This window comes from Rhipicephalus microplus, chromosome 2 (genome assembly GCF_043290135.1).
Source record: "Rhipicephalus microplus isolate Deutch F79 chromosome 2, USDA_Rmic, whole genome shotgun sequence".
In the NCBI taxonomy this organism is placed as follows: Eukaryota; Metazoa; Arthropoda; class Arachnida; order Ixodida; family Ixodidae; genus Rhipicephalus; species Rhipicephalus microplus.
In genome coordinates, this window is record NC_134701.1 from 67,134,521 (window position 1) to 67,161,820 (window position 27,300).

The 27,300-nt window shown below is 44.3% G+C and overlaps 1 long non-coding RNA gene across 1 annotated transcript; it reads left to right on the plus strand.

Annotated features, from left to right (window-relative positions):
* The first annotated feature begins 8,951 nt into the window (after positions 1–8,951).
* On the plus strand, positions 8,952–25,631 carry LOC119169466 (uncharacterized). The gene is made up of 4 exons (XR_005109619.2): positions 8,952–9,022; positions 24,180–24,309; positions 24,427–24,495; positions 25,477–25,631. It is a non-coding gene; the product is annotated as an uncharacterized LOC119169466 (long non-coding RNA).
* The last annotated feature ends 1,669 nt before the right edge of the window (positions 25,632–27,300 follow it).

The window sequence follows — 27,300 nt, forward strand, 5'->3', positions numbered from 1 at the left end:
CTCTCAGACTTGAATGTTTATTATTTATACTAATTTAGGAAAGATTTACAATCTGCCTTGACAACTCGTTCTGAAGTGCAAGAAGATACGAAAGCCATGAGAATAAGTGCAATAATCAAAAGAACATATAAAAAGGTTGAATTTGTTGTTGAATCTGCAAAGAGCACAACCCATAGTCCATGGTGGAACTAGGACTGTGCCGATGATTTCCGACGAAGAAAAGCAGCTTCGAAAAACTTATGTATAACCAGTGCCCCCAAAACTGGTCTTATTACAACTATTACACTGCAAGTTTTAAACACACAGTCTCTTTATCTAAGGAACATTATGATAGGAAACATTATGATCACCTTTAAAACCAAGCAACAAAACGGCGCTGTTTAGGTACATGAGATCACGTAAAATGTTGCCATCACCAAATATTATAGGAGTTGAGATTATGTCCTCGGAAGAAACAGATAAATCGTTAGTAACCATAGTTAAAGGCCTGGAGTGTAGATTCACATTATCTAAACTTTACCATCTACAAAGTCTAGTGTTAACAATGGAAGCTACTGAAGTTACAAAGGAAGAGTTAGCGCAAGTGATACAAGAATTGCCCCCGTCGGCTCCTGATCCAGATGGAATCACAGCTGCTATGATAAAAATATTATTCAAATTATCATCATGTGACCTACTGAACACTGTGAATTATTTGTTAAAATATGCCTGGATTCGTTATGATTGTAAATTAGCTAAAATGGTGCCGATACAAAAAAGACAAGGATTTGAATATGTCATAAAAAACATGCGACCTATTTCTCTTACATCTAATATGGTGAAGCTCATTGAGAGGGTGCTCCAAAAAAGAATTATAATATGAATGAAGGAATATTTGACATTGAATCCAAATCAAATTGGATTTAGAACAGATTGTTCAATCTAGTGTGCACACGCACATTTAGAAAGCCGCATTCAGCTTGCTCGCAAAAGAAAACATGCGGCACTAGTGACATTGGATATAGCTAAGGCATATGATAGTGTGGAACATTCAGTTTCATTAGACATATTAGAGAGCCATAATCTCCCAAATATATAATAGCGTGGGTGAGGGAATTTTGAGGGGAGGAGAGTTTTATTGTTCTAAGGATGGTTCCGCATAATAAAAGTGCAAACAAACTCGCGGTGTCGCCAGGGCGTTGTATTATCGCCTGTTCTATTTAACATATTGAGCACAATCCCGCAATGCCAAGACGTTAAGGTGTTTGTATATACCGGTGATATTGCATTTTGCATGGCACATTGTCACATATATTCTTTGTATGAAAATCTACAGAGATATGTGAATATGCTGGAGCGATGGCTAGATGCAATCTGCATGACCTTAACTAAGAGTGCAGTATTGATATTCTCGTTTGCATATCCCATCTCAATTTCAATATGTTATAAACAAGAGTCCATTCCGCAGGTGGAATCTCTTAAATATTTTGGAGTAATGTATAATGCCAACCTAAACTGGACTTCTCACATAAAAAACATCGCATCTAAAGCACAACGCGCCTTAGGAACTTGTCGTAGATTGAGCAGCCATCGATATGGTCTACGCAGAAACACAATGGTGATGATATATAAAATGTATATGCGACCAGTGCTAGAATTCAGGTGCGTATTGTTCTCAGGTGGCCCTGCTTACAAAATAAAGCCTCTGGTTATGCTTGAACGAGAAACCTTGAGATTGTGCCGAGGCCTTCCTAGGTTTGTAACAAACGATGTTTTGTATCAGGAAGCACTAGAGCCTACATTGCTTTGTCATTTCGTATCCTAACGGTTCAGACGTTTCTGAAATTTTATGTCTATGTGCCAAGACGATCTGAATATGCTTCTATGAATGACCCAGACACCTTTTTTCTTTGATTGATTGATATGTGGAGTTTAACGTCCCAAAACCACTATATGATTATGAGAGACGCAACACCTTTTTTTTCTTGCTGATCGGCCACAGTTTTGAACACCTCAGATTGCTTTTGTCCAGAAACAACTAGATAGGATAAATGTAAAAATTCGAGATGTGATTTAGGCGCAGGTTACAAATCAGAATTTTAAGATAGAATTCGATGAAATTTTCCCCTATAAGCCCAAATTACAATCCTTAAGGTCCTAAATAGCCGACTGCAGGATTATCTTGCGCACGCAGAAGCGAATAATAATATAGCCACAGATGCTTCAGTAATGGATGAAAAGGCAGGTGTAGGTATATATTCCCATTCGCTTGACTAGTATTTTTCATTAAGACTACCAGGTTTCACCGCCGTTTTTGATGTTGAACTGTTGGCAATAGTTCTAGCGCTGCGAAAGCTACCTGTGAATGCCTATAACGCGACCATAATCATGGATTCCCTGTCGATATGTACGTCGATTACGGCGTCAACAAAATCGATGGCCTTAAAGACGCTCCTTATGCTAGTCCCTCCTCAGCTGCAGCTACTGAAGTTAGTATGGGTACCAGGTAACTGCTGCTTAGAAGCAAATGAAATCACCGACTCTCCAGCACGAGCAGCATTGGAAGGGCCAATACTATCAGTCCTTCCAGAAGTGGTCACTATAACTGCGACAAGATACAGAAAACTTTCGCTTCGTGCAGACGCTATGGAAGCAATATTGTCAACACCACAATTTACTCACTTAAGAGTTCCGGGGAAAACTTATTGGTGTCCTACAAGAGTGTTGGAAGCCATAATAACCAGATTTAGATGTCGTGTCCCCCCATTAAATTTCTATTCACATAGGGCTGGTCTGGCGATATCACTGTTATGCAAGTTTTGTTCCGAATCAGAAACAATAGAGCACTATTTTTTATCATGTCGCCGGTACGAATTGCTCCTTCGGTGCTTCCGATCTGGGCTTCAGCCACGAGAACGTTTTTGATGCTGTTTGGAAGTAGCTTAATGAAGGTAAAAAATTAAGCTCTTAATTGTGTGATTATTATTCCAGCAGAAATATTCCAACATAAACAGGAGGTTTCTTTAACCACGCTAATTCCTATTCAAGGTAACGATTGCATTGTCTGATCTGAACGAGTGATAAACAATTATTGCACTCCTTTCATTCTATCAAGGGTGTCTTTTCTTTTTTTTCCCTCTGGTGGGTGGTTTTGATATGGAATAAAAAAAGTCTCACCGAATTAAGTCATCGATTCTTGGCTGATCCGCCTGAGTGGGTATGAGCCATGACTGTGGAATCATCATCATCATCATCATCATCACCATCACCTCGTAACGCGCTGCACGCGGATCCACATCGATGTTCTTTGGTATACCTGGCATCTCGCAAGCAGTCCCGTGCAGCGGTCGTCTGTTGGTGGTCGTCATCATACTCTGATACCTCTCTTCTCTGTCCGGCCATCCTCAACCCTTTGAGCATCGACACGAAAGGCAAGAGCATCAATTCAGTACATTTCAAACGCGACGGTAGTTTTTACACTCGGTTCAACGGAACAGCACTGACCTGGTCACAGTCAAGCTAGAAAAGTGTGCTCTAGCGTTCCATCGCGTCTTTCTACTCTGACCGGAGTCTAGCTGGCGCACGCAACAGAAGACTAGGGCACGTTTTGTTCAAAGCAGGCGCAAGGCGCAAAACATTCTATCAGCAGAGTGAACTGTAGGTAACTTTCTGAACCTCTCTCGTAACCGGCCGCTTTCAAAAAGACTGAAGAAACAACCTTCTGCCTTTTTAAAAAAATAAAACGTAAACAGGTGATGTGTGCTCGTATTAACGTTTCGGCAAGCGGACTTCTTTTCTTCTTAGGTGGAAAGCCAGTTCCAGCCTTGAAGAATTTCTTTCATCGCCAGCGTCCATTTTGCCCTCAATTCCTTCTTTCTGGAAATTTTGGCGTTGTGATAACCACGAATATCCTAGTATCCTTCATCTCAATCAAAAGCTTGCTTAATAGAAGGCCCCAGGTTTTATTGTTAGTACTACAAGGACTGCTACTATCTCGGATAAATTAATAATAATGCAGCCCACTTAGCGCACTGGAGCGAACGAAATAGCGTCGTGCTTCAATCCATGCATAGCTGAAATTCATCCATGCATAGCTGAATGTACTGAAATTCATACGTCAGATAATTTATTTATGAACAAAAAAAACAATCAACTATATTGGTTTGACTGAGCTTGCTAAGGTCGTTTTATACGTGCCGTCATTTTTTTTTGCTTTCTCACTTCAAGCGCTTGGTCGCGTTGCTTCATGCGCATTGCATCTTGCGAGCGAGTATTTGAAATCATGAAGGCTGACGAACAAGCGCGCGACATTGTACCATTCGATCAGTACACTTATTGTTTCTTTCAAAGTTTGAGCGCGACACCGTTGAAGAGCTTATCTTGCCGAAATTCTGGCGTCGGTGTCGTTGATTGCGAGCGAAAAATCATCTTGTTGGTGACCGATAAATTCACAAAGGTGCAAAAAAAATACATAATTAAAAAATTTGGGTCTCAGTGAGAATCCGAATCAGGCCGTCTGAAGCGGGTGTCCTACCACACAGCCAAGATATTTATTGAAAGTGCTTCGGAAGAAAAAGGAACACTCAAAACTCCAATTATCTCCTGAACATATGTGACATCGCGTGGCAGATGTGCGGAATCGTGTCAGCCATTAAAAAATGGGAATCGTGCAACGAGTGAATTTCAAAAGCCCACTCATTACAAAACCCTCAGATATATTTAATCATCGTCTTCACTATAAAACAAAGTGAGCGGCTGCGTGTATGTTCGCGAGTTGTTTTATAGACTCGTAGTGTGCTATTCGCTGTTAGATAAAAGGAATAATTACAACGTAGTTAGCACTTGATAGCTTCACTTGGAGTGAGTGTCCTAGGATACTGTGAAATAGCCAATGTTACACCTACAGTCACTCATTTCCTTACGACAAAGTTGAGGAATGCATCTTGAGAACCAAGGGGGGCTAGCAACCAAGAGAACGATCCGCACGTGGCTCAGTTATGCTATTGCGTTCTTGTCTCAAAAGGCTCCAGCGTCCTATAAGTTCTTGCACCCAACTAATGAAATGCCGCAGAGGAACATGTTTTACCGCCAAAGCTGTTATGAGACCCCAACAATGTTCGGATGCACCGTAGTCGTCCGCCATCGCTGGTGTCCACCGATGTCTTACCGCCCAAAATAAGGCAAAAAAAAGTCAATAATTTAACAAATGCGCAATGAAATTCGAACTCGGGTCCACTACATGCCAGCCTTGTTTTCTGCCACAGAGCCACGCCAGTTTTCTCTTTTTGAGGGATTTCTTTTGCTCACCATACAGTAATTACACAGAGCATAAACAGTGCAGGCAGATCTAACAAGCAGGCCGGTTTACAAAGTCATTGTGATTCATATATACGGATAAGTGGTTCAAGTTATCCGAGCAAATCCTGCGCTGGGTGCCTAAATTTGCAGTTTTCATTAGAGTTGGGGATCACTTGGAGAAGATATTCTCAAATAGGCAGTGACTGATTTCGGCACGGCGGTCTGCCATGCATTTTTTTTCTAAATACTGCGAAGGCCGAGCAACATACCAGTATAGAAGGGCACTATCTTCTTCTTCGTGAAATGCTAAAACCTCATTCTGTAGGCATCTACCAGTAAATTGTTTTTGATAGTCTTTTTTTAATGTATCAAAAAATACACCTTCCTAACAATCCGGAAAGACAAGTTGGATGGTTTCAGAGTTACGACAGAAGAAACAGTACAATCTTGACAGTACAAGTACAGTACTCGCTTGCAACCACGTTTTAACTTCTTGAGTGCCTGTACGGAGCTTAAAAATGGATATCGAACTAGATAAGGCAGTCATTTCGTAAACTTGCGTCGGCATATTTTGGCCAGGCCCAGCAGGATACCAAGTTCTTTCAACTGGTACTAGTAAACCAAGGTCGATACTGTACTTGTGATCAAGTGTTTTGGAAGAGCGAAGGAACAAATATAGGTGTTACACACTGTGCATTGCGTAACGAGTGGACCTTGGAATGCTCCAACTCGTACAAACTTTTTTTGCGTTTTGCTCCCGCTAGATACTCGCTATCAAAACGCGCCAATAAAGACTTGTTTGTGCTGTCGGCTTCTTTTGGATAACTACGTTGCACCCCATGCATGTGAGCCCATGTGACAACCAGTGAAGGTAGAAGTCTATCAAGCCTCACCTGAATAACTGCACGTAGCAACAAGTCTTTTGTGTCTTGCAGAAATATAAAACGGCTATCAACCTGCGGTAAAAACAAATGTGAACGGCTAAGCCTACCGAACGGAACACGGCGAAGGAGATTATTGTGACTAAACCGCTACCACACTGATCTCAATACAAACCTTGCGAACACGTGGTGGAGCTTCTGCACGTTTACTCACGAGCAATTCAAAACGTGTAATTTGAATCAGAGCTTGGGGACAAATACAAGATTATATACTGTGACCCGTAAGAACATCATAAATTCTCATTCTCTTCATCCAATTTTTCACGCAGTTCAGTGGCTCGCCGCAAGTGTCCTAAGCATAGCATTTTTATCAGTTTACTGAACTCCCACTGACCACACAAAACTGTTTCGGTATACGAACTAATTCGTTAATGCTGTCGCTATCAGTAGTCATTTTACGTAACAGCGTTCATTTTACCGCCATGCGACTCGACCGCTACAACCACTGTATCCGAGTGCAAGATGTTGCGTCTGAACGCATCGTTGTCCAGAAACGGAGTGCAGAACCAAGCCAGTGCTTCAGACTTTATTCCAAACTTGCCTGAGGAAGGCTTGATGTCAGAGAAGTGAACTTGTCAGTCCCTTTAATATAACGTTTTGGAAGAGCGAAGGAACAACCAGCCGTCAGACAATGCGAATTGCGTAACAAATGAGCCGTCGAATGCTCCAACTCATTACACACGATTTATCTTTGTCCGCCTCAGCATAAAAAAATTGCACGAAATTCGTCGCAAGTATGTAGCACGTACCACGGATCTCCGACGGATGGTATAGTGAATGCTTCTCTACTACACAAAGGTTATGATTAATAATGGTGTAGTGGGTAAGCAATTGAGCAAACAGTGTTTTAATATATTCTGAAAGGCCACTTACCTAACTTACGTTGTGACGCTGCGCGCTCCCGCAGGAGGTTGGTGTTTTACTACTGTGGAGCTGTAAGAGGAATGCTTACTTCAATTCTGGCGTCCTTCTGCGAGCAGCAAAAAAAGAGTATTGCGAAGTGAACACGTCCCCATGACGTCATCAATCGGCAATACGACGCTTTGATGGAATTAGAAGACCAGAAAGGTTCGTTTCAGCACCCCTCCTACATATCAAGTCAATGTATGAGGCAGCTTTCACCCTGATCCCCCTCTTTGTGATAGGTGACTAGAGGGCAGGGGAGGAACGGCTACTTCATTATGTCAATGTGGTCTAAAATGCACTGTATTCCCTTTTAAAGATCGTCGCCCCACGCGTCGCGGTGCGCACATGCCTCAAGAGGGCGTGCTCACTTGACCACGTGCTCTTATCTTGTGATCAAGGTTGTTTTTACGTATGGGGCTTCCACCACTACCAGTGTGTGGTGAAGAAAGCACGAAGGTCACCTCCCTCACTGCAGCGGCACCACTTGCGAAAAGAGTGCGCTGCTCACACACCAAGTAACAATTGTGAAAACTGATAGTTCGCGCTCGTCCATTTACTATTGCTTTCATTCTGTGCGTGCTTCTTTGTGCTCGAGCAGACCGCTTCAAGTGTCGAGCTGTGACAGTTCTTGGTTGGTCTTTGACCTGCGAATGTTCTATTTGTGCTTTTTTTGTCAGTTAGGAGTGTGCTGCTAGTTTCAAGCGGCTTGCCATTCTACGCATGACATTTCATTTTTTTCGCTGTAGCATTTATTCTATCACCTTTCTGACAAAAAATGCACAATAAACCCAAAACTACCTTTGTGTAGGCAGGCTTCATTTACGTGTTTCACCAGTTTTTATGACAGAAAGATCATTCATGCTATCTTCTAGAGAATTAGCCTATTGAAAAAAATTGCATACAAAATATCTACGTGCTTTTGAACTGTACTGCTGCAGCTACAAATGCTACATCTTCTGGAATATTCATTCCGGGGTTAAAACAAAACTGCCGCAGTGAAACTTAGTTACTAGTCCCTCAAGCAAAGTGTATAAAAACCCAGACGTCATGTTTGTCATGTGTATCATAATATGAAACACAGTACTGGCACAAGTTGCTGTCAAGTTCTCTGGATTAGCAGGATACGTATGACAAAGCATAATTGGCGTGATTACGTGCATGAACCACACCGTATTTACTCACGCAATATCACTACAGCGTATATTGATTCAATGCTTTTTTGGTGTTGGCTGGTCCTACTGCATAATGCTGGCAATACTGTCGCTTAGTGCTGACTCTTCACTCTTATATTGTAATCAATCATACTTATACTCACTCTTCAATTTGTTCCTCTCAGAGGCATCAATCAGAATTAGAAAGGAGGAGGGGGGATGCCCGTACTGTCTTCGAATTGTTGGAGGCGGCTTTCCATGCAGCAGATCACACACCTCAAGAGCCACAGTTACCTGCTTCCCTTTGTTCTAGACATTGATAATGCTCGTGCTAAAATGACCTATACACAAAGAGGCTTCCAAGTGTTGACCACTACAACGACGTTATCGTGTTTTTGTGTGCGCCTGACTTGCACTTCACTCATTGTTGTTTTTCATCAGTTGTCGCGATGCGGCCCTGTAATGACAATATCTGACCGTGTAGTCCACAGCAGCTACACACTTCCCCGTAAGATGCTGAAAGATTGTGAAAAAGCTCTCAATGACTTTTTTCAGGGTGCTTCCCCTAAGCATCGATTATATTTCCTGTCGAGAATACACTTAGGTTGCCATTTTCATACTGTCTTATTCGCAGCTTTGTCCAACATGGATCAAGCTCAAGACGATCCTTTCAGACGCTGTCCGTACAACTCTGCACATTGAGTAAAACAGAGCCGATTTGCGATCCACGTCGCCAAATGCCGCAGGGTAGGTGCAAGCTCCAAACGAAGCAAAATTATGCTTAACTCAAGTTCACACTCTCGTGTTTAACACTTCACGTTCAACAAGGCCGTCGCTAGCCATATATTATGTAAATTAGTCTTACGCTCAATTGTTCGATTGCAAAAGCTCACCTGTGCTAACTTGCCGGCTATTATTGGCATTACTGCACTCTGTACAATTTACAATTTTATTCCAAGGCTGTTCTCAAAGAAACGAGAGGTGTTTTATTTCGCTGACCTTGATTTTTTTTATTAAAAACGCTACAGCGGAATATATGTTCCCGAATATTGTGCTGCATGGGTGGAACAGGGGGGGACACTTTTGCAGACACAAGAAAGACACGATCAGGTTGGCGCAAAGTGCGGCAGAAAAGCACCTGTCGTCCTTCTTTGTCAACTACCAGTCGATATGGCTATACGTAGCTGCCGCGAAGTTAACGGGAAGAGATTACATTAGCTGAGACTATGCAATGTACATTTTTATAAAACTTCGATTGAAGTTGCATGTGTGAGAACTTTGTATACTGTGCAGATTTATTGCATGCAGATGTTGTAGTAAAAGAATTGTGCATAGTTTAAACCAATAATAAATTACAGTATAATAGTAATCTAGAAAACAAGTGTACCGGTTGCTCCGCAAAGGTGGCTATTCTGTTACGTCAGACAAGAACTCCCCATGACGTAGAAATAACAACTCTCCATTAATGCCAAGTGAGTTACTGGGCTATTTGGTTACTTGATTAAATTATTGTGCTACAGTTAGGAAGGGCACACGTTGCAAAGTGGACACGAGAAACACAAAGTATCAACTTGTTAAAAAACTTGAATAAAAAAATTACTCCTGGTAAGCGAATGAACGGTTTACGATAGAAGAAGAAACGGGGATTAATTGATAGATATGTGGTGTTTAACGTCCCAAAATCACTATGTGATTATCAGAGACGCCGTAGTGAAGGATTCCGGAAATTTCGACCCCCTGTGATTCTTTAACGTGCATCCCAATCTGAACACACGGGGGTACAAGAAGAAAGGACGGTGGTCTTGCTCAACTGTCCTCTGACGGTACATGTGGTGTGATTACGGGACATAGCGATGTCTCAAAGTTCTTTTTCTAGTACGCTAACTTAATTTCTACGTATTTCTTTTGATCAAATTAGTTTCTGTTGATATTGGGACGGAGGCGAGATCGATTTTTATTCAAACAGTTGATCATCAGCCAGGCGGTATGGCCGATGAGTACCACGCGCCAGCTCTACGTTTACTTGTCGTCTTCATCTTCGGCGACCACCACCCTGGCTCACGTCTATGTCACACCGTAACGTCCCCCTCTTGCAATGGAAGCGCCGTCGCGACGCTTTTTAAGGCGATGAAGAGCTAGCTGGGCAATATGGTTTCAGTCTAGAAACATGTACGATGTCTGTCTGGGGTGACGTAGTCGAAAAAGCTGAGTCCAAAGGTATGATCTCATAATTGACGTCGCTGAGTCTGCGGAGTACTCTATAGGGACCGTTGTAACGGGAGAGAAACTTCTCGAATAAGCCGGCTTGGCGGCAGGGTGACCAAAGGAGTACCAGAGATCCCGAAGTGAAGTGGGCACTTTGATGTCAACTATCGTAACGATCTTTTTGCTGTGCTTGCGACAAACATAGTCGGTAATGGGCGACTTGTCGAGCTGTATGTGTTCCAAATATGACATTGCTGGCGTGCGTAGTAGACAAGGGTCTTGTTGAAGGAAGGAGGGTCTTAAATGGCAACACTGTATGCCGACCAAATAGCAAATAAAATGGTTAATAACCCGCTGTATCATGTCGTGAAGAATTATAAGCAAAGGTGACAAAAGCAGTGCACCGGCCAGTCACGGTGATCGGGCGAAACGAACATTGACAGCATCTGAGTAAGCGTTCGATTGAGACGCTTAGTCAATCCATTCGTCTGGGCACGATATGCTATGGTAAGCGTGTGCTGAAGGAGCAGGTACGGAGAATGTCGTCGATAATACGTGAAAGAAAGTTCCTTCCAGTATCAGTAAGCAGCTGTCGAGGGTTGCCATGATGTAGAATGACGTCGTACAAGAGAAAGTCAGTGACGTAGGTGGCACAACTCACCGGCAGTGCTCGAGTGATGGCAAAGCGTGTGTTTTAATCTGTGGCGACAGCAACCTATTTATTACCCGAGGTGGACGTAGGAAAAGGGCCCAGCAGGTCAAGTCCATCACGTAAGGATGGCGCCATGGGTATGTCGATAGGGTGTAAGTGGTAAAAAGGCAGTACCCAGGGGCGCTTTCGTCGTTGGCAGTGGTCACTTGAAGCGACGTAACGAACCACAGTACAGTACATGCCGGCTCAAAAAAAGTGACGTCCCACTCCATAGTATGTATGAGAGACATCATTTTGACCAGTCGTTAGTACATCATGAAGTTGTTCCAGGACACTGTTGCGTAGATAGTGGGGTAGCATAAGAAGTAGTTCCGGGCCATCAGCATTGAAGCCGTGACGATACAGAATGTTCTCATGCAGCTCGAACAGACGAACAGACGTGTTGGGTGATGGGGACGTTAGACGGTCGATAATAGGCAATAACGATGAGTCGTGTCACTGTTCAATGGCGATGTGAAGCAAAGCGAAGATGAACAGCACGCAGGAGTCCGAATCCAGGTCTTGTAGTTTGTGCTGTTCAACTGAATGGCGTGACAAACTGCGTCTATGGGAAGTCGCCCCGACTTGTGATGCATCTTAATCAAATATTACTGAAGACGAAGTACCCAGCACCTTCACAAAGTGTGACAGAGGCGAGATCGAGGTTTACTCAAACAGCTAATCATCAGCCAGACGATATGGCCGATGAGTACCACGCTACAGCTCTACGTTTGCTAGTCGTCTTCATCTTCGGCGAGCACCACCCTGGTTTATGTCTATGTCGCACCGTAATAATATTAGCAAAATATTAGTTGAATTCAAGCCTGCGCTTTGCTTGTCCGACATGTGAAATTTAAAGCTTCCCGCATTTCCCATGTAGTATTATTGGTTTGTGTTCCCAAAACTGACGTTTTTTTCCGCACATTAGGCTGCAACCCAAGTTCTCACAGTGAACGGTAAGGTTGCCTTTAATTTCCGTTTGCTGGCCTGCATAACGCAGCTCTTTGAGTCGGTTCTTTAGGCTGTTATACGATGCCACTTCACAATAATCGTAGTTATTCGTATGACGTTTTTAGTTTTCTTCTTTATTCGAACAGTGGTCGCTCAATTTTTTTTCTTTTTTTTTGCACATTCCATTCAACTTCATGGGAGCTAAGAAAACAAAATTCAGCTTGTGCCTATTTTCTTCACTTTATGGGATTGTTATCTTGCAGCGTCTTTGAAGCACCCGAGACGTTGTCGAAATGGAAGGGTAGAGTTAACTCTCAAGAAAACACAAGCCACACAGGCTACAAACGCCACACAGGCGATACGGCTCGAGTGTCACTCTGTCACGTCGTCGTCCTCATTCACTATCTACAAAGAGCACATGCATTTCCAACATTCGGTCATCCTGCGGAGCTTAACGTCCTCGTTAAGGAGATTTTAGCAAAGTTACCCAAGTGCTTTTTCATGCAAATGCTCAGCCATCCTAATAAACTACTTTTTGATTCACACACGATAAACAAGAAACAAACTAATAAACGAAAAAAACAATGCCTATACAGTGACGCATTAAGTTCTTCACAGCACGCTTAAGTTCTCTCGTTCGTAGCGGGAAACTTTCAAAGAAACCTCGTAACTTCCGGCCATCTTGACTGGCTTGACTATGAAAAAAAAAACCACAACACGCACGATGCCTGTGTCTTCTTGCCTAAACTGCGGCTTTGATGCTTGGTCAGGCTCGGGCTTCGACCCGTCTGAGGCAGTCCTTTCTTCGGATTTGCTCCGGCATTACCAATGTTCTTGGTGTAGTCTGGTTCTGTTGGTTTCACCTGTTTCGGCTCACTATCTTCGTTCGGGTTGGTCCAGCGCTGTTCGTTCTTCTTTCTTTGCATCTCCTAAAGAACCCCAGGTGGTCAAAATTTCACAGCCCTCCACTACGTTGTCTCTCATAATAATATGGTGGTTGTGGGACGTTAAACACTACATATAAATCAAATCAATCAATTTTTTGCATCTGTGCTCTAGCACTTCTCCCAATTCCTTAAGTCAGTTGTCTTTCGTTTTGTCGTCTCAGCTCTACTGGTCTTTCGGTTTGTCGTCTTCTGTAGTTTCGTCCTCCTTATGAGTCGTCTTTTGTCCATGGGCTATTTCTTTGTTTTTCTTTCCTTCTTCGCCGCATTTTAGTGCACTTTCTTCCGCCGTTGTGTTTACTTTCAATCTCTCTGCTTCGCTGTATGTTCTCGCAGCACCGGGTTGCGAGTTCATTTGCTTTTCTTTCGCCTAGGCTTCGCCCTCGTCCTTGTTTTTTGGCTTTCCTTCGCTCTCAGCTTCGGCTTCTCCCTTGTCTTTTGGATTTCCCATTGCTCTGGCAGACATCTTGGGCTTAAGATCTTCTCTCTCCTTTGTTGTCGATGCTTCACTGTCTCCGAAATTCTCGACATGTAGCGAAGCTTCTTTGAAAAACGGAATCACGTGTCTTTTGAGGGTAGCATCAGACAAGACTTCATCTGCTTACGCCGGGGCGCTTCCTGTTGAGAGCAGACGACGGCCTGTCTCGTAGACGTCGGTCTCGGGTGTGGTGTGTCGGTTGACGGGCGGAAATGGTTCGCGTCGTGCCACTCGTTAGCTCGCGTCGGTCATCAATTTTCTTGCCGTGGTAGCGGGCAGGCAACATTCTGAACCTGAAGGAAGCTTTAGGAATCGGTTGCGTGAGCTGAAAACCCGTTGTCGTTCCTGTTTTATGCGTTCGAGCTCCAAGGTGTCGTGCAGCAGGTCATCGTCATCTTGATGTGTCCGACCCAAGAGCATGATGCAGAGTTCGCGCAACCTCAGCCCCGATAGAACTTGCTCTCGCGTATGCTTGAATTCCAGGTTGAGTTCGTGGCAAAGACGCACCTCAGAGTGGCAGTAGGCGGCCGTGCTCTTATTACGATGCTGCGTGCGCTCTATCATCCTGCACAACCGTTCGGCAACACGAGTCTGGCTGACGAAGGTCCGACAGAAGCGTGTCTCAAAATCCTCCCAAGACGTTTCCTGGGAACTGTTCGAACGGCACCAGTCCTTGGCAGCTCCTATCAATCGCATCTTGGCTGTTCATAGGGTGTACGAAGCTGGCCACCCATAAACGTTAGATGTTCGGCAAATATTCTCGATCCACTCGCACGCCGAAGGAGCGTCTTCGCAGCCGTCCAAGGGACGGATGTTGTGGCTCAATTCGGGATTCACCTGGAACGTTGGTGCTCGTTGAGGTTGCACCGGCACAGTCAGTCATTCCAGCAGGGTCAATAGTAGACGGTCCTTTTGTTGGATAGCTTGTAGTAGTTCACGAGCTGTGATCTTGTCTCCATGGTTAGAGTTCACATCTCTACCACCAGTCAGGTTGACTTGTTCGTTGGTGCGTTCCTTTAGACTTACGTTAACAGGCTTCGTAGACTGACCAAACTCATTTTCTCACCGTGGCGATTGAATGGCGATCCCACTTCTATAATGACTTGCGGTGTCTTTCAAGCATTCGAGACTCTCTAGAAAGAGAAGGATTTACTCAACTCTCAAGAAAACATAAGCCACACAGGCTACAAGCACCACACAGGCAAAGCGACATGAGCGTCACTCCGTCACGTCGTCGTCCCCATTCACTAGCTACAAAGGGCACGTGCATTTCCAAAAGGATGATTTGTTAAGGTTTGAAGCCATTGCAAGCGTTCTGGCTCACTTGGTAGGCTTTGTGCTTCTCTTCCGTTTAACCTCTTGTAAAGGGACACTAATGGACAATAATTATTTTATTTAGGTTGACAAAATGCACTTCGCCAACTCTAATGTCACGTGTTTCATTATCATAAGTTCGTAATTAGTAGAAACAATGAAGGTTGAAGTCTCATTTTTAACTGTAGCACCAAAATCTCCGCGCGGATGCAAAAAACTGCTGAGTATTTTCGGTATTATTGTGGCATTGGCTCAATGAAATATTTCCAAACCGTACATACTAAGTCTATGGCACCAACAGATTACAATATACTTCATTTTTATAGATTGGAAGCTACGTAGGACCCAGCGAACGCCTTCAAAGATTTTCACGTCGTGGTATTTGTTGCGGGAATTGCGAGGTGGCATCGCCACACATGTTTTTCTTTGCGTGTTTTATTATGGTGTTCTGTAGTGCGCGCAACTTTCGTGTGGTGCACGGTGGTTGTGGGTTTGTGCTGTGTGGTACGTTGGTGAAGACGACGTCTAGACAGCCTGGAGACAAGATTGGGATCGGAAGCCAAGCCGGACAGAAGGAAAGAGAAGTGAAGAAAGAAGACATGAGTTGGAAAATGTGACAGGCCGGGCAGTCACTGGCCGAGGCGCTTGTCGGGTCCCGGTCCCGAAGCAGACCACCGCCTGCAGTCCGTCTGTGGGTCGTTCGCCTCGACTGGTATTCCGATGACCGGCGTAGTTCCTTTGTGCTGAGACCCAGACGCATTCTAGACCTGGACCTACATTGGCCCTGAGGCGAGTTGTCTCCACGACAGTGATTCTCCTGGATTTGAACCACGCCTGGCCTGTCCCTCATGTCAGCGTGAGACTGCGCGCAGCGATTCAACGACAAAGCAGTCTTCGATCCACACAGGGTGAAACCTTGCCAGCCTTGTTTTGTGTAGTGGGGAACTGCTTTAAGTGACTTGATAACAGTGCCCGACATTGTAGTTCCTTTTGTATCGCTTCATTACCGCCAACTCCTACGTCATTTCTTGCGCCATAAACATCTTTCCTCCCTCGTGCAAATGTTTTCGTTGATCTCGGCAAAGAGTATTGAAGTTGCCGTAATTAGTCGAACCTGCCCTCACATATTGTAAGAGCGATAATTTCAAGATTGTAAAATTGTTCTTTACTAATTCACGAAAAATCATTTTGCTCTTTAGTGCCCCTTCGGTATATTTCCCCCACTGATATCAGCCTGCTGTCTGTTTAGCTGATTTCTTGTAATGAATGCATGAATGCAGATACAGATGCTGTATCTGCATTCATTATATCTGTGTGCACAATATATTGTGATCGATAATTTGCCTTATTTGCTAATAGTCTGGACATTGTATCCGGAGCTGCAATTAATGTTATTATAGCTGTTGTTATATTACTGTTAACTTATTATCATCTTCTCAACCGTTTACTTTAAAAATGTCTAATTTGTGGTGTTAGGGACGTAGTACAACGTTTACATTTATTGTATTTCTATTGAAACTTTGAATGGGCCCCTAGGCACCTGATAAATATACCAATACATGATTCATCGAATAATTGATAGGGGGAGTTTAACACCCCAAAATTAACGGATGATTATGAGAGACGCCGTAGTGGAGGGCTCAGAATTTTCGACCACCTGGAGTTCTTAAAAGTGCCCCCAAATCTGAGCACACGAGCCTACAACATTTCTGCCTCCATCGGGAATGCAGCCGCCGCAGCCGGGATGCGATCCCGTGACCTGTGGTTGAGCAGCCTAATACCTTTGCCACTAGACCACCGCGGCAGGGAAAGTAAATCTATACAAACGGTGCAAACAAAATTTTCCTTCGAAAGAACAAAATGTGGGCGATTATACTGTTAAACTGTTCCTCATTGCTTCCTTTCGAAATGGTCGTTAGCTGTATATGATCGGTGTAAACAGTCTTTGTCATGCACACAGCACCAGCTTGTTATGCGAGTGAGGTAACAAACGACGCGAAATTGACCCATCGCGTAATGACCTCTTATGCACGAGCAAGTAAAAATTAAGAAAAGAAACCATTTTAAATACGGCATATTATTTTCTATATGATATTTACCCATTTTTGAATCGGCATTTAAAATTCTCTGTGTGCTACAAAATCGCCTGCTTGTTAGATGATGTGACACAGCAAGGAGAGCATCTCCTTCTAAATGTAATTCAAGCAGGCAAGCTGCCAATCACATAAGCAGCGGCTACATATATCAGCTGGTGAGATGGAATGTGCATCTAATAAAATATTTCCACTCGCAGCATAACGGTGTTAAGTAGTTTTTGCGTGTATATACCTCTGTGGGCTCATACTTGCTGCGAGAAAGAGAGAAATAGGCAGCCCTGCACGTGTGTGCTTTTTCGCTGTTCGAAACGTATATTGAGCTTTAAAGGACAATTTAGGATGGGTGAAAACTGACTGGCCTGACTCTCAACTAAGCCTTCATAGTGCTGAAAACCATATTGTTTCACGTTATTCCTGGTCCGGAGGGTCAAGTTGTGGGGCAAGCTTAAAAGCTGAGCTGCCAGCTGAGCTCCAGTACACTGCTTTATTTGGTGCCACTTTGCAGGCATAAGCAAGGCTGATCAGGTTTATCATAGACTTAAGTGGAAACAATTTTCGGTGCTTCAGTACGGATAAACATGAACATCGAAAAATCACAGCATATCCACGGAGCGAATGATGATTGCTGGGCACGAAATGTTCGTCAGCCCCTCCATGCTTCCGTCCGTCCATTCGTTCTTGCTGCCGTGCGTGTGTGCCTCCATCCGTCTGACCATCGGTGCGTCTGTCCATCCGTGCGTCCGAACATACGTCCGTCCATACGTACGTTCTTCCATCTGTCCATTTGTTCGTCTGTCTGTCCGCCCATCCAAGCGTCTGTTCATGTGGCCGTCCCTCTGTCTTTGCGTCCGTCCGTGCGTCCACCCCTATATCTGTCTGTCTGTCTGTCTTCTATCGGTGCATCCATCAGTCTGTCCGTTCATATGTATGTCCATCCGTCCATCCATCCACCTAGTGAACACTCCAAGTACAGCCATCTCACATATTTTCATCAAGTATTCGTCTTATACAAGTGCCGCCATCCAGCGGACATTCTAAGAACCACTCTTTCGAGTATGTGCCACCGGTGGTTACGCACTACTACGAGGGACGCACAAGCCCCGCCATGAGAAGCTTCGCCCCTAAAACAATTCGCCACACTGGTCGGCTCTTAACAGCTTCGACAGAGCAGCGGTAATAACCTATGTTTTTCTAAGAAAATTATTTTCCGGGACGAGCAGATACTTTGACCGGTCCATAAAAAGTTTGCTCGTTCCCATCCGTAACTGCTCCAACAAATCACAGCAGAATAAAAGCATGAACTATTGATGCAATAATAGAGGGCTCGCGTTCATCGCTTGCCTGCTCTCCATATCTAGAGCACAAGAAGTGAAAGCGTGGCACAAGCCACCTTCACCACAAGGAGCCTACAAGGAAAATTTTCACAGCGGAAATTTCAGCAAGATTTCGAAATGTTGTAACATTTCCTCGTAACATTTTTATTCTCCCGTAAGAACACACTTAAGTGATTACTGTTACTTCGCCTGACTTGTCAGTTTCCCCAGCATGCCGCTAAGAGTGACCATGGTGCACTGTCCACTCTCGCCTCCATTGCCTCCTTGGTTGATACGCCCATGCAAACGAGTGAAAAAACCGGTAGTGGCCCCAAACCGTCACAAAACATTCCATGAATTGAAGAAGACAGGAGCCAGGCAAGCATGAGCTGGATGTTTTCATCTCAAATCCAGTGAAGTTCAAATAGGATGGGAAAAAAAGCGAATGACCAGGATGCAAATAAAGAAGAATGCCAAAAGATCTAGTGAATAAATATGTTTAATATAAAGTGGCATATCATACATCATCCCACAGACTTGTGGTAAGGCATATGTGGTGCAACGGGGAAGATGGGTCAAAGAATAGTTTACGTGCTCAAGAACAAAATGTTACCAAAAGTTTAAAACAAAACGGGTGATATATAACGCCTATAAGCATAAAGCATTTGTACTGGCAGGTGAATTACACACGTTATGGACTTTGACACCTAGCTTTGGCGTCGATGCTCGCTGTCCGCTGTCATGGCGGTTAGAACATTGTATAGGTGGCACATGTGTTTGTGTGAAAGCACTGGCTATGGTGACGGGGCTCGTCAACTGAGTACTATCTTTAGAGTGCGGGGGCCCGTCGCAGTAGTGTAATGGTAAAAATGAGGGGGCCCGTTGCCGTAAATTTGTAGTCGTTTTAGACACAACCGGCTAGCTGTTCTGGTGGCGTAGAGGTTTGACGCGCAGTTGAGGAAGCGGTCGCGATTTTCGTGATGCATGTCGTCAGTTCGCATTGCTGTTTTCGGATATTTTACTTCTTTTTTTCAAGGTAATACTGAAAGAAAATCATGTCGCTATCTGCGGGGGTCAGGAGACAACCCTGCCATGTAGATATTGTGTCGCAGTGTCGTTGGTGTGCAACTTCGGTGCGAATCGCGCTCTTTTTTATTTTATTATCTCTGTAATGTTTCAAGTATTGTTACTTGTTTTTAAATAATAATTGTGTTCGTTCATCGGAGATGTAACTATCAACTTTCTTTTATGTTCACTGTGGAATGAAGTCCTTTGCCGATGATTTCAGATTGATACTGTGCTCGGCTGCAGACTCCATTGTATGCGTGGGAATTGGCTTTATTGTCGCATTGAACAACCACGCTCGGTGGGGTTTTCGTTCCTTTGCATTTATACCGTACCTCCAACTAAACATTTGTTACACGTAATGAGATGTTTCCAAATCAATCCGTTCCACGCATTTTTGTGTCGATGTATAAAGGCAACATATGGACTGATGCCAAACGTTGTGCAGGTCGACATAGAATGTGTTCCAACCCTAGGGGCTGTATGGTGAGGCAGTATGTTTCAGTAAGTCTGAAAGCCTTTATACATATGACTACAATACATGTATCTCGGACTTCGGGCCTACTTCGCCTGACATTGCACACACGTATAGACTTATTCATGTGATCGAATCGGCTCCTTCGAAAAGGGGGATATGCACTTCACTTTCGTCGCGTGAATTAGTGTGTGCTATTGCTATGAATACGTAAATAGACACTGGAGCTCTGTACGGTGCAGTAGGCACTTACACGGCGCTGTGCTCTCTGTATAGCTGTCTTCCCATCCTGAGACGACCCTTGTCTCGCGGGAGCGAAACGTGTTCCGTATCGTTCTCGGCGATTACAATGCGAGAGCGCCGAAGCCGTGAGCGTGACTGGTCGCCTGGATGGTTTAATTTGAAAGCGCTGCCTGGTACGGCTGCTGGCTTGAGTGCATCAAGCAGCATGGATGTACCCTACGATGAGCGAAGGTATCAGTAGGGCGCTTCAACGCAGTCACCTCGCGCAGGAGTGTAGAAAAAGCAAATAAAAACTTCTCCGATTACTTCAGTAAGAGCGCAAGCAACAGTACTATATCGAGGCCCTTTACAGGCAGTGTTTTTTTTTAAAGAAGCCATCTTATATTAATATCATTACGGCGCTAGGTCAATTGCCTCGATGTGGTAGCGTCTATGCACGTGCTTTCAATGGCGACTTTTAACTCGCTTTTAACACACGTTTTTAACTCGCTTTACTTGTCGTTTAATTGAAGTACTGCAATGAATTTTGTGGTGGGGGGACCTAAGGCAAGGGATCTGCGGCAACTGCTACTCAGCGAGCCGGGTCCGTCAGCGAGAACCTCAACACCCAGCTGATCCTCCTGGATCTCGCTTGAGAGTGGCTCCTGCCATAGCTTCACTGCAGGATGCTGCCTTCAAAATAGGCACATTATTTTAAACAATATTAAAAGCTAGAAATAAAGAAAAAATCGGCAGATGCCACGTAAAGTGGGAATCGTTGATATGCGAAGCACGTCTGAGAAATGTTGATATGTCATTTTAAAATCAATAAAACGTAACGAGGTGGGAATAAATGATCCCTACATGACTTCCGTGTCATGATTATTATGTTTGGATGTGTCGTTTACCTTCGTCATCTATTGACATCACGTGATACTAAATTTCGTATATATGGAGCAAGCGAAACAGCCACGAACCCGCTATGAGCACGGCATGTTGTCATGTTCTTACATGACACGCGTGTCAGGTTTATCATGTTTGCATCTGTCATATACTTTATCATTCATTGACGTCACGTAACACCAAATTCGGTATATGTTGACCTAGCAAAATGGCCGCGAGAGCATCATGAAGGGCCCTATATACTCCAATGTAGCGTTGACGTGCGCGCACGCTGGGCACAGCGACGCAACGTTAGCAAAACGCGAGCACCAGGTGCGACCAGCGTCCGTCGGCGCGGCCTGACGGCAACCAGCGCGAAATGCGACATGCTGCATTTCGCGCTGATGCGTTACCCAGACAACACTCCGTCTCCCTCGTCTCGTGACGGAGGGACGCCGGATGCACTAAAACGCGCATGCGTCAAAGCAACGCAGCGTGGCGCGCGCCTGCGAGTACATGGCAGGACCGGCGTGACGTGATGAAACGAACGCCGGTGAGCACGCGTACCGCGTCACGTAGAATTGTATTGGCGCCTTGACTGTGGCATGTAGTCATGTTTTCACATGACAAGCGCCTAATGATTATTATGTTTGCACGAGTCACATACCTTCGCATCCATTGGCGTCACCTAATACCATATTTGACTTATGTGAAGCCAGCAAAATGACCGCGAGCGCATCATCAGTATGGCATGTAGTCATGTTGTTACATGACACGTATTTCGTGATTATCATGTTTGCACCAGTATCGTACCTTCGCAATCCTTTTACGTCCCATAATACCGAATTTGGTATATGTGGAGCTAGCGAAATGGCCGCGAGCGCATCATGAGCGTGGCATGTAGTCATCTTGTTACATGACACGCATGTCATCATTTTCATGTTAGGGTCGGTCGCTTGTGTTCGGCAGGCAATCATGTCATACTATACCAGTTTTGCAACATGGCTTGTGATCGAAACCACCGCATGAGATTCAGGACCATGAAATATAAATCATGACATTCATGACTTGAATATCATGATTTTGATGTTATGGCTTGTAAAATAAGTTCTTCATACAGTCATGTTACGCCATACCAAGTTTGGTATCGATACCATTATTGAAACGGCCCGGAGAAATAAAAGTAGTAGGCGGCTAGATAGATAGAGATACGCTCAAAGTCGCCGGAGTTCACTAAGAAATGCTTCGCATTTAAAAGTTGGTCAGCACGACTTGAACTGAAGTTGCCCATCAACAACGTGCCCACTGCGCCTCGATAGATGAACGTGGCAGGGTTAACAACTAGCACAAACAGCGATGTGATTTTCTTGCAAAAAGCAAAATTACGACTCCTTGAAAGCAGTACCGTCAGTAATTACGCATTACTATAAATATAAAAAGTAACAAAACGAAGTTCTAACTGACGGCCTGCGGCATGACCGCTTCCTTAACTGTTTGTAAACCAACCGCGCCACCAGAACAGCTAAGCGGTGGTGTTTAAAACAACTACAAATTTACGACAACGCCCCCGCCACCCTCCCTCACCTTTCTTATTTTACCATTAGATTACGGTGACGGTCCTCCTTACCATAGTCATTGCTTTACGATGAGGGGGCCCGCCGCTATAGCTTTATCGCTATTATGACGGGCCCCGTCACTTTTAAAATTTCACTACGATGACGGGCCACATCATCGTAATCACGATTACACTACGCGGACGAGCCCCGTCACTCTAACGATAGTACTGCGTTGACGGTCCCCATCACCACAGCCACAGCCTTTTGTGAATTAAACAGATTTACAATAGAGAAACGACAACCATAATTGTGACAGAACAGTATGAAAAACTATGGTCCCTTAAGCTCCCCCCTTTAAGTGATATCATGTCCCTAGTGCGCACTTCAACCACTCAGTGCAAACGTTTTATTGTATGTATAATGTTACTCAAGTAGTTGAAAATGTGGATTACTACGCTTTACTCAGTAAAGTTGAAAATGGCTCGCGTCAGGAAAGCTTTTACAAATGACTGCATCCTGCGTAATGGGTAACATGCAATAAACCACGGAGAATCTTGCGCGTGAAATGTTTTCGGACTTGCTATGCACCCACTGCGTTAAGGAATGCGCGCAGCAACGAGTGTTCGTTTTACAATGGGAAGTGAGCTTTCAGCCACAAAGTCGTTATGATAATCGCATGTTCTAACGCCCGATGACAGTGTACGTTTGTACCACGTAATATTACTGCGATATCACATGCGGTAAATTGAAACCTGTGTACAGCACAGGCCCAATTTTAAAGCCTGAGCATTATTTTTGCTGCGTTTGTAAGGAGAGTAAAAAAAGCAGAATCATATTGGTGGGCTAGAACACCTGTTTGCTAAGCAAAGGCCCTAGGTTTGATCCTGACTTAAACATGTAAGTTCATATTGTCTTATTGGTATATTGCTTGGTATTTTGCTTACGAACAAGATGATCTTTGGATTACAGCCAACGACGCCCACGCCTACCCGACAGTCCTACGTGTTGCTATCGCACTCATTACATCTACCTTGTGCCAAAACTGTGACCTTTTGCTCTTACCGATTGCGTTGGAGGACCAGTCAACAGGCTCCAACTTTTTCTTACACTCCCCAAAGATACTCGGGAATTCATGGAGTAGACCGCGGTGATTGCGTTTTCCGAATACTACAGCGCTGTGCTCCACGCAGAGCCTTCCTTTCGAAAAACAGTTCCCGCTCTCTTTTTCTACGCCGAACCAATCCCCCTTTCAGGCCCAGTGATGAAAAGTTGCCGATCGGCGTCCTGACGTAGCACGCGGCTCGTCGATTGGTCTAAACTATGTCAGGCTACGCCTTCGTCTCCCTTTCGGGCAGGAGGGTAGTGAGGCCGCGCGGGGAAATCTGCAACAAGGTGCACCCGCTGTAACTTTTGTATTACAGCACTTATTTGGAAAATTCATGCGGCAGCATGTTCACAAAACAAAACTACAGATATTTCCCTTTATTACATGTTTATGTATCCTTTATTGATCATGCTAATGTAAACGTTTACTGTAATATTGTGTTGACTTCAATCTGTCAAACATTATGTCAACTGTATCACTGACGATGGTTTGTAGTCATCTTCGATGTATTGGTAGCATCTCGAAAGGATGTTAGGCAAATCATTTCGTTTCTACGTAGTTGTCTGCTACGTTGGCCTAACTGGTACGCATTTTATGATATTCCTAGGCTTATCCGGACCAAAATCTGAGACAGTGTCCATTCTCTGCGGAGCACATGGTTCCGGCCTACAGGCTAATGGAACACATCTTTCGCTGCAACTTGAATCGTACAACTGAGGTCTTCTTTACGCCAACTGGTAAAACACAGTTAAAACTAATTCTGGTTTTCTATAGATCTCCTCCTTTCTATTATTGTATTTTATTTTCTGTCTTAACAACCCATAGAGCGCACATTGATTTAGATTTTCCTTTAGTAGATGGCAAGACTAACGACCAGGAGCAGTAAACAGCCACAAAAGGTCGCCCAGTCTTCATCTAACGAGGTATATATTTTTCTTTTTCACCTGCTCTCTACCACATCTGCCCTGTAAGCCACTTTGTACACCTAAGGCAGCAAGCTGGTTCACAGTGTAACCTATTTAGCTTTCAATTATTTGTGCTAGTCACTGAAAAACACTACGTCCTTGCGTAAAGGTAAAGAAATTTGACAATCCCTTTATTCGGTTTGCTTCTGTGAATAGGCATCTCGCAAATTTCTTGCCATAATTAGTAAACTACCAATCAGTTGACTGAACTACGCTGTTTATTGGCCACGTTAGGCTTTTTTACCAGCTTACTGTCACGGGTGAATAGTGAGACTGTGTACTGGTGTTCATTTGCGATTTCAGAGTGCCGTTGATAGCCGACTGGCTTTACGGTTCACAATTTGAAAGCGGTTACCACTAATGCTACAAGTTTAGGCGTCATTGGTGTTCGCAGCCATCGAGCAGTGCAAAGCCATTCGATTGTCTTCATGGTGAACAGACGGCGCAGTGCAGTGATAAGGCCGTTTTTGTGCGTCAGAATACGTGCGTAATTTAGTCATCAATAGCTGCATAAATATGCCTAGCAGTGACTACATTGCACCTTTACTTCAATCGCAATATTATGACTGCTCAGTTTTTGCTATAGAGCAATCACAGTGCACGTATCAGCGCAACGAATGAAGGGGCTTCAAGTGTTTTGATACTTCGAGAATGGTAAGCGTTGACGGTTAAACGCAATATTGGTCTCAAAGCAGTGGGTTTCTTTGTACTGTGCATGCAAACCAAAGAAACCACAAAAGGCACTGCAAGTGTTTCTACAGCGCTGAAGTGCACGAATACTTTATAAGATGGCCTTAGTGGTGTTCTGTGATTACTTCATAAATAGTGAGGCCTCTGTCGCTATAAGAATGTTGTCAATGCTAGAATAGAGTCCTCAATGCTTCTGTTCAAAACATGGATACTCAGTGCACTGTGAACGTCCTTTTATTGTTTTCGCAGAGGTTAGAACGAACTCTCCAGTTGTGTCTGGAAGCAGCCATATGGCCAAGGAACCACAAAAGAAGCATAAACGCTGGTTGAATACACCGTGACCAAACGAAAACGACTCGCTGCTCTTTTCTCCCGTTCGTCACATCCTCTCGATCATATAAAAGCTCAGCTCTGTTGTTGTCTTGCTTTCTCGCGACTGTGATCACCGCCACTCACCCATCTAGCTGGCTGCGCATCACCCCCTTAAAACATTTCGCAGACCCTACCACGTACCGTGGGTATCGATGTCTCTCGATGGCTCTACGAATCGATGACTCCCCAGCTTTGAGGGTATAATCAGGCATGTTCAGTTCCATTCTTGCATAACTCGAACCAGCCCGCCAGGAGTCCTATTGTAGTCAGAGGACATTCCGAACCTAGTCTCCAAGGTTAGAAAGAGCACGAAGAGTAATATTGCAGTAATGTCCTAGCGCTAAAGAAGCTGTCCACAAAGCCAGTGCAGCCCTAAGCTAAAGTTTTCAGATGCTATCAAGCTAACAAGCGAATGTCCATCCCAAAAAAACCTTGAAAAAATGCTCCATATCTGCATGTAATCTGCAAATGTCGAAAGACGATAGTCTTGTACGTGGAGAGAGTGAACAAAATATTTATTTGATGTTATGTGCAAGTAAATCGGTGAATGGTGTTCTGGAGGCGCTGCGTAAGAGTGCCTCGAGCATGCAGCGCAGGCGAACGAGCGCATCTAGCCGCGCCACACGCGAGACATTAGCACCATCTGGCAGTTATTTTTAGAAAATGGAGGGTGTGGCTCTCAGACAGGAGTGCGTGGCCGTCTCAGAGGTAATAAGGTGTAGAACGCAAAGCGACGGGTAGGTACCACCATCGTCGCGTTTTAGCAAAGCGTTAGAAACGCTCACCTGTTCGTGCAAGCGTTGCACGGTCAGCGCAGCGTGATAAGTGCGACGGTCCTCTTAAATTACCTGTGTATGCTTTCTTAGCAACATACGCACATTCAGAATATATACGTGCTGTTGTGGTGTCCCAGATATGCGCAATAATCGCTTCTTAATCGACAATTGCACAAGTATGAATGGTGAACCTTGAGCAACATTGGTGGGCGCGGTGGATGAGGTGAACCCTTTTCAAGTACCCGATGCTGTTAAAAGTAGATAGACAGACAGACAGACAGACAGACAGACAGACAGACAGACAGACAGACAGACAGACAGACAGACAGACAGACAGACAGACAGACCAAATTTTTTGGGTCGTAGGTCCCCAAGAAAGACTATCGTCTTTAATAAGTCGTGTGACTTTAGCAACGATAAAGTGCAATTGAAAAAAAAAACGCTTGTCGGGGAAAAATACATGTACATGTACATGCATTTATATTGTGCCCTGCCCCTCCTGCATGGGCCACATGGCTTGCAGTACTTTGTAAATAAATAAATAAATAAAATAAAAATAGGACAACGCCATTATGGTAGGCCGGCTGTTACTATGCTTTTCGTCGTCTTCCCTTTTTCGTGCTGGCCAAGTGCGAGGGTCAAAGCTCCATTGCCGCTTTTTTCACCATTACAAGCTTTACACATTTTGAATACGAAAGTGTATTTTTATCTCCAAGCACAGCGTATCGTTGAGCCTCCCGTGCATTAGTGCGCGAAGCTCCCCGAGCCGTTATGCTCGGAGGCAGCTTTGCAGTTTTTGTGCTTGTTGTCACGTGATCATAGAGGGTCGTGGCAGCTTAGGGCTGGGCGGAGGCCACTTGTAGCGATGCTGCTGTAAGAGCGTCAGAAGGTTGACTGCGCCTACCCTAATTGTGCACAAACATGA